At 44.8% G+C, this 10,811-nt stretch overlaps 1 pseudogene; it reads left to right on the plus strand.

The window, feature by feature from the left end:
* Positions 1-246: 246 nt before the first annotated feature.
* On the plus strand, positions 247-10,446 carry LOC147427249 (uncharacterized; annotated as a pseudogene).
* Positions 10,447-10,811: the final 365 nt, after the last annotated feature.

The raw sequence follows: 10,811 nt of genomic DNA on the forward strand, positions 1-10,811 counted from the left end.
CTCATTGGGAACGGAGGGCAAGGGTAAAAAGGTCAAAGAGTCAAAGGGCGGTGAGGGTAAGGGTGGTAAAGTTGCAGTCAACTCTACGAAAGGTGTGCCCACTACAAAAATAGTGGGTAAAGCACTACAACAATGGTTTCAAGGTATGATCAATTGTAACCAAAATGTATCCCCTAATCTAGAGCATGCCCATGCACATGGCATCAAGATCCTCCAAGCGGAGGAACAATTTCCAGACTTGTTCCTATGTATCGGACATTGCCCACAATGCCCTCATGGCCCATTTCGGGTAGCACGTGCCCTCCATCGGATGATGACTATGAAGAGTTTGTGCCTTTGTCTCAAGAGGTCAACCTCATGAAGACATTTGGTCTTCCCTGTGCCATGGACTTTATGTGCGATAGAGAAACCATAGCTCCTCCTGCACCACAACCTACTAAGTTTATTAAGGTCATGATCGAGTCACAAGATGTGGACATGACAACTGGGATAGAGCAACCAAGTGGTACAAATATTGAGCAGCCGATTAGCAGCACTAGCTGAGAGCATCCGAGTGGCAATGTGTCTCGAAAGGCAAGGAAACGGCCTAGGCAAATGCCAGTCACATGGGATGATGACACTACCTTTGCTCTAATAAGAATTTACGATGAACAATGGAATCACATCAACAAGGGAAACTTTCTCTTGAAGGACTGGGAGGCCGTGGTTTTGAATCTCAATGCCGAGATGGATACCACTTACAACACTGAGAATGCAAAAAATCGAATTGATACCCTCAAGAAGATGTACAAAAAAGAGAAACAAAAATCGTCTTCCACTGGTGCAAGTCCTAACACGTTGTGAGCGGGATGATAACACACACAGCGCCTCTATAACGACCCGACACACACTCTTGGGAAGATACACACACACACTATGGGGCACCACTCGGCTTAGACAACACACCTGGCCGAGACAGGGAACACACCTCTGGAGTGAGAGGAGAGAGACTATCCACTTGCCCACTCCACATAGACACACACACACACACACACACACCCAAAAAAACTCAGCTCAAAAGAGGAGAATTTCTGATGTTTAGATACAAATGAGCTTGGGCCAACACCAATGGGGCAAACAGCTCACACAATATGGGTAAAAGATACCAGATACAATCACAAACTGGAGAAGAAACTTCGTTCATAGGAGGAACTTACACAGAAAAAACAGCAGGAAAAGAGTGAGGAATTTGGCAAAATGGACAGCGCCATCGCGTCCGGAACGGCCCAAAACCCCAGTCTACAATGTCAAAGTGCTCAAATCCGACCTCGGATGAGCAGTTTACGGCCAAAACAGGCTCCAAAATGAGCAAAAACACAGCTGCGGCTGTTCCTCCTCCCTTCTCCACGTTTTTTCTGGTCTTCTCTCAGTTTTTTCAGTTCCCACACTTAGCTTTATTAGTTGGGCACCCTTGGCCTTTTAGATGACCTCAAACGGACCCCGAACAGGCCAAAAACTGACCTCGCAGTGCATAGTTGTCACCTTTTTGCATCATCCGCACACCTGGCACTCAACTTTTTTCAATAATGCATCCCGCCACCACGTGAAGTGGCCCCAAAAAGTGGTCCTCATGATGACCTTTCTGCATAATTATCACAAGGAAACACCCACGTTGTGTCCGTCCTCATCCACGTGCAAGTATTGACCCCGTTCGGTCTCCTGACGCCACTAGATGCCATCTGACGCACGTGCTTACCTCATGTCATCGGCCCGCGGATAGCTTCCTCGAGAAGTTTTACGCGCTATAAACTCCTCATTATTGTAGAAAAAACACACTGGTACTGGTAATACTGAAAATCGATGAACTATGTACATGCTGTCCTACCTGTACACCTGTGGGCCCCACATAACCACCTGGCTAAGGAAAATGGGCAATCCTTTATTTGATGCACCATGCATGTGTATGTACATATGCGCAATCCCTTGCTCCAAAAAACTCCTGACATAATTTGCCCACCCCCTAGCCTGCTAGATCATTCATGATCAGCAGCAGCAAAGAGAGATATGAGACTCGCCGCATCACAGGTCTCCTCATCCCTCACAGACATCACTCGCTCTTCAGAAAACTCATCTTGCTCCACCATCATCAACCTGGCATGATACAACTTAAGACGCAACCCATTTACCCTTGACTTATGTAGAACACCATCCAGGTTAGCCAGCTGATATGTGCCATTTGGAAAACACTCTACTACCTTGAAAGGGCCTTCCCACTTAATTTGAAACTTCTTTTGGAAGGTGTTGTCCAGCTTACTGTTGTAGCGCAAAACCAAGTCATGTTTCTTGATACCCTTACTTTTGACCTTTTCATTTATCTTTGCCAAAGCCTTATCCTGCATCTGCCCATAATGCTCCAATGCGCTCATCCTATCCAACTGGACCTCTTGTAATTGCAAGAGCCTTTCTTTGAATGCATCACTAGGCGGCCCAAGCAACTTCTCTAACATCTTGACCGCAGGCAACTCTACCTCCACAGGCAATAGTGCTTCCTTTCCATACACCAAATGAAATGGAGTAAACCCTGTACCTGTCTTCACCGAAGTACGGTAAGCCCATAATGCACTAGGCAATTCCAAATCCCAATTCTTTCCTTGGTGCTCTGTCACTTTCGAAAGAATCTGTACCAACTCACCATTGAATCTTTCATTCAAGCCATTACACTGCGGGTAATAAGGAGTGGTATGCTGGTGCCTAATCTTCATCTTTGTGCATAAGAAGTCTAGCAGTTTAGCTCTAAATCCTGGCCCCTTATCTGAAAGTAGCTCTAATGGCACCCCAAACTTGCAACATATTTCATCATACACAAATTTTGCCACATCCTTTGCAGTGATCTGTTTTACTGCTATAGCCTCTGCCCATCTAGAAAGATAGTCCACTGCCGTCAAAATATAGCTTTTGCCCCTGCTTGTGATAGGTAACGGGCCTATTGCATCAATCCCCCACTTTTCAAACACATCAAACGCCATAATGGTTTTTCGTAGCTCTGGCTTCAACACTCTCTTCCCAAATGCTTGACACCTATTGCAAGATCTACACCAATGGTGAACATCCTTGTGCAAACTAGGCCATACATACCCCTCTTGCAAAATCTTATGCAAGGTGATCTTTAGAGCAAAATGACCACCACATGCGCCTTCGTGATTCTCTTCCAACACTCTGTAAAGCTCCTCCCGCCAAGGTACACGTCTCAACACGAGATCAGCCCCTTTCATGTATAAGACATCACCAATCAATTTGTACCTGTATGCTCTACGCACAAAGCCATACTTCTTAGACTTCTGAATCTCCTTTGGAATGATTCCTGTTAGCAAAAACTCCTCTTCTTGAGCCAAACTTTCCCGACCATGATAAAGAGGTAAATTGGTCCTTAACACAAATAGCTCCCCAATCATGCCTTGAGCTGCTTCATGTGCCTCTCCATTTAGAGCACGTTCAATGTGTCTGATACTCCATGCTTCAAACTTTTTTAACAGGCCTTTAATTCTGAAGCACATTTCCTTCAATGAGGTGTTCTTGCTCTTCCACACACCCAACACTTGCTTCACCACTAACAAGGCATCACCTTTTATGCTCAACCTTCGAACCCCATGCTTCAAACAAATGTGTAATCCGGCTTCCAATGTAGCATATTCAGCCTCATTGTTACTATGAGCATCCAATTTGAACCCTCTCTTGCATACTAGCTTCCCCTCTGGATCATAAAGTGCTATACCCCCTGAAGCTGCATCATGGCTCTTTCTGTATGAACCATCAAAGAACAACACATGTGCATTGCTGATCTGTGGCACTTCTTCAACTACCTTTCTCACCACCTCTTCCTTAACAATAAGGGGATTCTCCTTGTAGGTCAACAAATCAGCTAGGGTAGCCCTTGTACTATCTTCCACTAGAAAAGAGAACTCAAACTCTTGCAGCTCAATTACCCATTTCTTCACCACATTTGACATGTTAATACCATTAATTAACTGTGGCAAAAAGGCATAACTCGTCAAGAAAACAAAAGGCCGTGGTAGCAAGTAATGACGAAATCGTCGACAAGCAAATATTACACTAGCCATCACTAGCTCTACTTCCGATAACTTTCTCTCCGCTACCAACTTCACTCGGCTTGCACAATACACTGGCCTCATATAATGGCTGCCCTTCCCCTTTTGCAATAGCATGGCTCCAATGGCATCATCCCCTACAGATGGATTTACATAAAAAACTTTCTCCCAATCAGGAGCCTGCATGGCTGACAACCCCCCTAACACCTCTTTCACCTCTTGAAACACTTCTTCACACTTGTCATCCCATTGCAATGGATCATGCTTTGCCACTTGCTGTAATGGATAAAGAAGCTGCGAAGACAATGGAATAAACCGTGCCATGTACTTCACTTTGTGTATAAAGGTTGCCAATTGCTTCGTACTCATAGGTGATGGAAGAAGAATAATAGACTTCACCTTATCTGGATCAGCCTCAATGCCATTTTCTGACACCATATGGCCCAATAACTTCACCCTTGGCTGTGCTAGATGACATTTCTTTGGATTTAGTTGTCCTCCACATTCATCATATCGAGCGAATACCATCTGCAGCTTCTCATGGTGTTCAGCCCTACTGCTATAGACACAGAAGTCATCCATAAAAGCTTTAACACAACTACCAATGAATGGTTCCAACACCCAATTTGCTCTCTCTTGATAGAAGGAAGGTCCATTTGACAACCCAAATGGCAATACTGTGTAGCAATAGCAGCCCCATGGCGTAATGAAAGTTGTCTTTGTGCGGTCTTTAAGAGCAATCTTCAATTGAAAATAGCCTGAAAAACCATCACACACACTGTACCTCTCATAACCTGCCACTGAATCCAAGATCTGATCGATGAATGGAAGAGGATATGGGTTCTTCTTAGTGGCTGCGTTTAAGGGTTTAAAATCCACACAAATTCTCCACTTCCCATCCTTCTTTGGACTGACTACAACTGGACTCACCCATTCTGTGGTCTCCACTGGAACTATGAACCCTGCCTTCAATAACTTGTCCACCTCTACCCGCAAGGCTTCCATTTGCTCTTGACCCATCCTTCTTAGCCTTTGCGGCACTGGCTTAGCACCTTCATTCAGCTCTATATGCATCTCTTCACCCTTGAACCCTCTGATCTCTTCATATGAAGTAATGAACAAATCAGGAAAACTAGCCAGCATATGCAAATATATATCCTTCTCCATAGCTGAGAGGTCTCCACTAATCATTTGCGTCATTAATTCCTGCTTCTTTGACAACTCAACTTTGGTTTGCATCAGCCCTTCAATCACTTCATAAGGCCCTTCACTTTCATCTTCAACTTCCTTCGCAAATGCGACTAAACCACACTCCTGGATTTCTTTATCCATCAAAAGAAATGCAACACCAGCATCCTCATCACTGCTGGTAGTGCTATCACTGTCCTCATCTGTCACTGTGGAAGAGTCTTCATCACTAGACTCATCCTCATCTTCATAAAGCTCCTCTAATCGTTTCCTTGTGTCCATATTATAAAGCTTCTTGGTACCTGTCTTTCCATAGAGGCTAATTGTACCATGTCGCCAATCTTGAACAGCTCCCACTGCACGTAACCATGGTCTGCCCAGTATAATAGGATATGCTCCCAACCCTGCTGGCATCACATGAAAATCAACCACTGCCTTTGCATCATATGCCTCCACTTCTAAGCTCTTTACAACACCCAAGCATTTTACTTTTTGATGGTTTGCCAATCTGATCCGAAAACCTGACACCCCAGCCACTGTGAGACCCATCTTCTCAACGCATGAGTGTGTTATGACGCATATTTGGGCTCCGCCATCCACATAACCTTGTCCCAAATTTTTCCTTTTATGCCACACATCTACTATTGGACAAATGTCTGGTAGCTCGTCCATTGCCAACACCTTCACTGAACCTCTCTCTGGCTCTTTCTCCATTGGGTTAACCATCCTCTTCCACTGTCGCTTTAGCTTAGGCACCATCTCTATAAGCTGCCCAAAAGTAACATCTGCCTTCCTGCTCGTCAGATCCTCCTTCAAGTCATAGCTTAATTGCCCATCCCCTAGTGGAAAATCTGAAACATGAAACTTTCGACGAGCTCTCCTTTTCCTCTTGGCCTTGACATCCTCGCCTTCATGGCTCTTTCCTTTCTTCTTACTAGGACCTGGGGCACTTCTTCCTTCCTTATCCTCTGTGGTCCTCTTCCCAATAGGCATCACTAATGTATCCTCTAGCTTTGATGCCTTCTCCAAGGTGACTACACTTAGCACTTTTGTCTTTCCCTTTTCCTCCTGGGTCAGTCCACTGGTTCCTTCGTCTCCCTTAATTTCGATGCCATAATCATTTGATCTAGTTAGCACTTGTCTTGGCAATGGATACATGTCTCCCCCCATCCTTGGTGGCTTATCACATTGCGGGCTGATATGACCCAACTCTCCACAATTATAACATGTGGGCGTCTGCCTCCAAAACCTACCATTGCTTTGTCCAACACCATTCCTAGGCCTTTCTTCACCTCCTTGCTGATTTGCAAACCTCCCTCGACCTCGATTATTTCCCACTTGACCTAGCATGTTTAGGCTGAGATTCTTCATCAAATCAACCACTTGCCTCATGTCTTGCCTTAGGCCATCATCTTGCACTGCTGTAGTGACCACTGCTGGCATAACCTGAGTAGTAACAGGAACCACTGGTTCATGATGAACCCCTGACATGCGCCCTTGTAAAGACTCTATAGGCTGAAATTCAGACCTCATTGGCAAAGACTCCACCCCTAACTGGCTCATTTTCCTCAGCTTCCACTCTTTGTTCCTTGCTACCTCTAGTGCATCTTCATATGTCCTAGGCTTCTTTAGCTCCACTCTCCAACGTATATTCTCCCAAAGACCAGCCAAGAACCTGTCCTTCTTCATCATGTCAGGCGGGGGTACCTGTGGTGCTAAAGCCTTGCACATTCGCTCCCATGCCAATGAAAACTTACGTATGTATGCATCTACTGGCTCACCTTCCTTTTGCACCAAAGCCTGTACTTCTTGCCACACTTTGTCAGGGTCTTCTATCTTCACAAACTCCACTTCCAATCCATGCCTTAGATTATCCCAACTCAATCTTATAGGTGGATCAGCCATACGCAACTCCTCTTCAAATGCTTTGGACCAAGCTCGTGCATCACTCTTCAAACAAATTTGGAGAAGGCGTAACATTTGCGTAGGGTCATGAATCTGGTTGCTAATGCAGGCAACCTCCATCTTTTCCAAAAATTCTTCCACATCTTCATCACTTCTTCCATGAAACTCCGGATAAGAAAAAGCAATGGCTACCCAAATTATGATGCTTTGAGAACCCTTTCGAACACACGTGCAAGAACCCAAAACTTTTCACTACCCAATCCCTAGAAACTTCAATGGAGCTCAGCTTTAGATAAGGACAAACACATGCACATCAAATGAGTTTTCGTAGTTGATCATTGGAATTACAACAGGCAAAGGACATTCCAGGATCTCTCTCAATCTTCTTGGCCCAAACATAAAGACTATGCGCTGCTGGAAAAAGATCTTCCTGGACACATGAACATTAATCTGAATTCTTTGAGTTAAATGAAAAGGAGTGAACTGAGGGCCATTTTGATCATCCATTAAAGCCAACCATGAAGCTCCCAAGAAGGCACACCTGACTCAACCTCTGATTTTGCCAAAATTTCAGCAGCATAACAGCATAAAATGGCTCAAAAGACCAAAAGACCAGCCATCATAACTTGGAAAAATTTTGACAGAGTTTCCCCAGAAATAGAGCAATGAGAACCCAAAATATAGACTGTATCAGTATGCATAAACTACCAACAATAGAACCCGAGCATCAAATAGGACTCACTAGTACATAGCCTATGGCGAGGTCACAAAAAGGGTGCTCCAGCTACCTGTATCACCGAAAGGATCTCCACATTTGAGAATCCCCCAGCTCAATAAAAACCTCACGCTATCGACCCTCACACGAAGGCTAATGCAAATCGCATATAGTCAAGTCTCAGAAATGACTATCTTCCAGACCAAGTTTCAGAAATGGCTGGGACTGCCAAATAAAACCATATATGGCTCCACAAAGGCGTACAATGGCAGTTTCCACAAGTAACGTACAATCCAACAGACAATGCGCTCAAATAGGCGCCAAGTGATGCATTCCCACAACAACTGCAAGTGACATCACTGTACTCCAGCTACCTGTACCTGTGTGAATCACCTGTACCTGTCCCTGTCCCTGTTCCTGTAACCTGTAACCTATAACCTGTAATCTGCAACCTGCAACCTGTAATCCCGAAGCTCGAAGCTCGAAGCTCGAAGCAGAAGGTACTCGAAGAAGATCCTCCGTGGGGGCGCCAAAAGAATGTGAGCGGGATGAAAACACACACAGCGCCTCTATAACGACCCGACACACACTCTTGGGAAGATACACACACACACTATGGGGCACCACTCGGCTTAGACAACACACCTGGTCGAGACAGGGAACACACCTCTGGAGTGAGAGGAGAGAGACTATCCACTTGCCCACTCCACATAGACACACACACACACACACACACCCAAAAAAACTCAGCTCAAAAGAGGAGAATTTCTGATGTTTAGATACAAATGAGCTTGGGCCAACACCAATGGGGCAAACAGCTCACACAATATGGGTAAAAGATACCAGATACAATCACAAACTGGAGAAGAAACTTCGTTCATAGGAGGAACTTACACAGAAAAAACAGCAGGAAAAGAGTGAGGAATTTGGCAAAATGGACAGCGCCATCGCGTCCGGAACGGCCCAAAACCCCAGTCTACAATGTCAAAGTGCTCAAATCCGACCTCGGATGAGCAGTTTACGGCCAAAACAGGCTCCAAAATGAGCAAAAACACAGCTGCGGCTGTTCCTCCTCCCTTCTCCACGTTTTTTCTGGTCTTCTCTCAGTTTTTTCAGTTCCCACACTTAGCTTTATTAGTTGGGCACCCTTGGCCTTTTAGATGACCTCAAACGGACCCCGAACAGGCCAAAAACTGACCTCGCAGTGCATAGTTGTCACCTTTTTGCATCATCCGCACACCTGGCACTCAACTTTTTTCAATAATGCATCCCGCCACCACGTGAAGTGGCCCCAAAAAGTGGTCCTCATGATGACCTTTCTGCATAATTATCACAAGGAAACACCCACGTTGTGTCCGTCCTCATCCACGTGCAAGTATTGACCCCGTTCGGTCTCCTGACGCCACTAGATGCCATCTGACGCACGTGCTTACCTCATGTCATCGGCCCGCGGATAGCTTCCTCGAGAAGTTTTACGCGCTATAAACTCCTCATTATTGTAGAAAAAACACACTGGTACTGGTAATACTGAAAATCGATGAACTATGTACATGCTGTCCTACCTGTACACATGTGGGCCCCACATAACCACCTGGCTAAGGAAAATGGGCAATCCTTTATTTGATGCACCATGCATGTGTATGTACATATGCGCAATCCCTTGCTCCAAAAAACTCCTGACAACGTGGTCGTTCTTTGATATCCTAGATGTGATGTGGTGCAAGACCCCTAGATGTACTGGCTTGGCTGGGGTTTTGGACAGTGATGGACCTGCAAAGAAAATCGAAGACATCTTGAATAAGATTGAACACGATGTGGCCCAATGAATTTTGGAGTGAGTGTCAATACATCACAAATTCATGTAAGTTCCATGGACTTCATAGAGTTGGAGGGAGTGACTGACAGCAAGGCAAAGTAGTCAAAGCGGTCTCTCTTAGGAGTTGTGAATCGAACCATGGGTGAGGGCATGACCAAGTTATGCGACACACTTCGCAATGTGGAAGAAAAACACAATGCAACATTGAGAGAGCTAGAGGCATCACGGCATGCACTAGAGGAGCGTCTTCTTTGAATCCGTGAGGAGGAGGACACAAAACGGCAATAGATTTACTGTCCACTCAGTTGGAGCTTGCTAAGATTTTAGCTAAAGTCCAGGTTTAGTAAGTAAATGTAATATTCTCTAGCAAGGCTTCAATCCATTTATATTATCATAAATCTCATGAGTGTATGATTTCTGCTTTGCAGGGATCAGAGAGTAGCTAGATTTTGAAGCATCCTAGATTTATGATTGCATAAGGTAACCCTACTGACCTCAATTCGTTTCAAACTTACTTTAATATTTGACGAGAATTTTTATGGGTAGTCTTGTCGATGTAGGATGGACATTTTGCATATATTTTGGCTACTACAGTCCTTTGCCATATGCATGCAAGATCAACAACATTGGCAAAGCCGTCCGCTTCCATATGGGAGATGCAATATACACTTGAATTTCATGTTGTACTTCATGCACTTCATGATGTGGGGAGTTTTCATGAGTTTATTGGAGCGTGATGCATGATGCTACATGCCGCATCAATGGTGGGTGTTTCCAAGGCAAGAGGTTTCTTGGACCTCAATTCATTGTCGGCTATGGTCACTCGGCTATGGTCAGAAGCCAATCTAAATAACCGGCACAAGTATTTATTTTCATATCGCATGTCTTATGAATCTTTCAATGCACTCCTAGACATAGTGGAGCCTTTATTGCCTTGCAATGATGATTTGTTTGTCCGTGCTCTTGTAGCTGGTGATCTGGCACTAGCATGTGTATTGTGGAGACTAGCCCATGGTCATTCTTCCAAATCAATGACTTGTCTTTACCCTATCGGGGAGTCCACTATACGGAAGTACACCATGATTACGTGCCGCATTTTAAG

This window comes from Adiantum capillus-veneris, chromosome 24, assembly GCF_014529385.1.
Source record: "Adiantum capillus-veneris isolate H3 chromosome 24, ASM1452938v2, whole genome shotgun sequence".
Taxonomy (NCBI): Eukaryota; Viridiplantae; Streptophyta; class Polypodiopsida; order Polypodiales; family Pteridaceae; genus Adiantum; species Adiantum capillus-veneris.